This window comes from Ursus maritimus (genome assembly GCF_017311325.1).
Source record: "Ursus maritimus isolate PB19 chromosome X unlocalized genomic scaffold, ASM1731132v1 scaffold_X1, whole genome shotgun sequence".
Classification (NCBI taxonomy): Eukaryota; Metazoa; Chordata; class Mammalia; order Carnivora; family Ursidae; genus Ursus; species Ursus maritimus.
In genome coordinates, this window is record NW_024423319.1 from 97,240,772 (window position 1) to 97,243,909 (window position 3,138).

The window sequence follows — 3,138 nt, forward strand, 5'->3', positions numbered from 1 at the left end:
ATCTATCTATCTATCTATCTATCTATCTATCTATCTATCTATCATCTTCCTTATTCTGTCCCTCCCTGAATCTGTACAGAGATGGATGCTGACTCAGTTTTGGGGAATCTGTAATATTATAACATCTCATAAATTAACTGTTTTATACTTCTACCGTGCTTATGTTACCTTATCACTTTATTGATAAGCTGACAAATCTGAAAATTTTTATTTCTTCTCATTTAATGTAGGTACAGTTTTAACTGTTTAAACAATTATAGTTGTGTAAAGTATATATACACATATATTCACATATGGTTTAAAGCTTGTATTTATATATATGCACACATATTGTACTTAATGTATTTTTCATTCCCTAATTTATACCTATATATATATATGTAAGGGAAAGTATACTGTTGAGTAGTGGTTTTGACTTTGAAACCAGACAAACCTGGTTTAAAATCCTCGCTCTACTATTTACTAGGTTCTTGAGTGTGAGCAAATTAGTTGACCTTTTTTTGTAGGCTCAGTTTCCTCGACTGTGAAAATAAAAATACTTATCTTACACGTGTATTGTAAGAATTAAGAATAATAATATGGGTAATCATTATAAGAGTTTCTGACACATACTAAATACACATAATTTTTTTTAGTAAAATAAGTGACATGATATAATTTAAAATATTAACTGCTGTGGGTAATGATACTGTTTTCTGCAAAGGCAAATGATAGCACAGAAAGAGTAGCCTTCAAAGTCAATATACATGAACTCTCCTTGGTTTCTCCAAGTACTGACTTTGTTACCATGGACACATTACTTAGCCTCTATGTTTTGTCATTTCCTTACCTTAAAAAAATGACTTTAACAGCACAAAACTTGCAGGTCTGATGTGAGGATTCAGTATAATATATATGTATATGTATATGTATATTTGTGTGTGTCTGTGGTTTTTGTCAAAATATCATACATGTAGTAGGATTTTATCTTCAGTATCATCATCACATTCTAATTTGTATCTTCACATTTTCACAACTTGTTAATATTTGTAATTAGCAGTGTGATTTAGTTTGCTGACAACTTAGGAAAACATAATGACAAAGTTTAAAATAATATAGTGATTCTCTTCTCTTGCCTTTTGATAAAGTTTTTGACACTTTGCCACCCGTGCGCTATCAGGAGACCATGAGTACCATCCTGACATGGATCCAGCAGTCAGAAACCAAACTCTCTATACCTCAGGTCACTGTCACTGAATATGACATCATGGAGCAGAGACTTAGAGAGTTACAGGTCTGTGAATATTTGTATGTCTTAAACAATATAGTGCAGATTTCATCTATCAAACAGTTACATTGGTGTAACATTTCTTTTATATTGGTGTAATATAAAAATAATAGAAATAAAATAATTGTGGCAAGTATGATAGTTTACCAGTTGGAAAAGTGAAGATAAGATTTAAAAAACATAATATTTTACGCATTTGTGCTTTCTCTCCATAAGACAAAAATTCTATCTTTGAAGATAATGACATGGTCTGTGTATGAAGTTTATTCTTTCTCGTTTAGTGTGTATTTTCAGACACAATGATTTTGATTATTATAAAAGTTGTGATATTATTCCCCCCTTGCTGGCTCATTTATACTTTCAATTTCCAAACACAAAGTGGTAAAATCTGTGTAGTTATAAAATAAATTTTAAACATTAGCCTTCTGTAATATCATAATTAATTTTTGAGTTCTATTAACTACATTTTTTTTTATTTTTTTTATATAACATTTTTAGCGCTGCCTTATATCAAGTAATAGAAAAATTAATATGGTAAATGAAAGAAATTTTTTAGGAGATTTCAGAATATTTTCTACTAATTCTGAAAAAGCTTGTGTTATATATCGAATCACATTTTATTTTTTAAGTCAAGAAAGCATTTATTAATTGTATTTGGGAGCTGAGATATGTCTACATTTTGAGAATTAAGAAGAAAATAGAAAATTAACTTTTATATGAAGAGTTCTTTTTCAAGAATTAAATATTATTTCTTAAAGTTATGTTAGAACTATTTCTTCAAAGAAATCTCTATTTAAACATTTCTCAGTATATATTGCCCTATTTAGACTGGCTGCTTCCTCTGCTATCACATCAAGCAACCTATAACTGTTTGATCTTGTTTTTTTTAATGTTGTTTTTAATACTTGGAATGATTCCAAAATTTACTTTGAAGGATACATAACTTAATAGAACTATAAACTTAAAAAGAGTACAAAGAATACAGCAACTAGAGGAGTGGATTGAGTATACACTAAATGTATATAGATGAGTGGGAGAACATACTTCTACTGAAGAAACATTGAAGAGAAAAATTACTTACAAATATTACTGAGGAATTGTATTAAGTAGCCGAAAAAAATGTAGTTAGAACTTTGTGTCAAATGTTACACACACAAAAAAAATACCACATATATTGAAAAGTTCAAAAACTATTTAATAAGCACAAATTTTGGAGAAATTTTTAAGTAAAATATTTAAAAACATATAAGAGAGAAACACACAAATAAATGGGCACAATTGCAAACATGGAAAAAATACCAGACAATTTAAAAGAAAGATGAGACCAAGGGAAAAAAATTGAGTAAGGAAGTCACAAAGAGAGACATAAACAGCCATTAGACCCATGAAAAATTATAACTCAAATTGTAGAGTATGAAGTACAAATGTATAAAATGAAATACCATTTTTTACATCTAAGTTGCAAACACAAAGATATACATAAGTTCAGGTCTGGCAGCAATGAACTACCTTCTCACTTTCTGGTGGGAATGTAAATTGAATTAAAATTTTGCTGAGGAAACTTTTCAGTACTTCCTAACAACGTACAAAATAATTAATTGCATTATGCATGTAAATACTATTTTCATGAAGTCTGTGTCTTAGTAATCAGAATACATGAAAAAATAGAAAAATAGATGGAGATATATAGGTGGGTAGATTATAAACATAATTTACAGGGGTGGAAAACTAGAAGTTAATTTGTAGAGCTAATAATGGGAAATAGTTAAATGAACCAGAGAAGCCATTAAAATTTATGTTTTTGAAAAATACTTAATGATGTGGGAAAAGGATCACAAAAAAAGGCCTAGCTCAAAATATAGTTATATGCA

At 28.8% G+C, this 3,138-nt stretch overlaps 1 protein-coding gene across 1 annotated transcript in view; it reads left to right on the plus strand.

The window, feature by feature from the left end:
* Positions 1-3,138, plus strand: part of DMD (dystrophin) — a 1,667,815-nt gene that overhangs the window by 338,123 nt on the left and 1,326,554 nt on the right. The window lies entirely within an intron of this gene.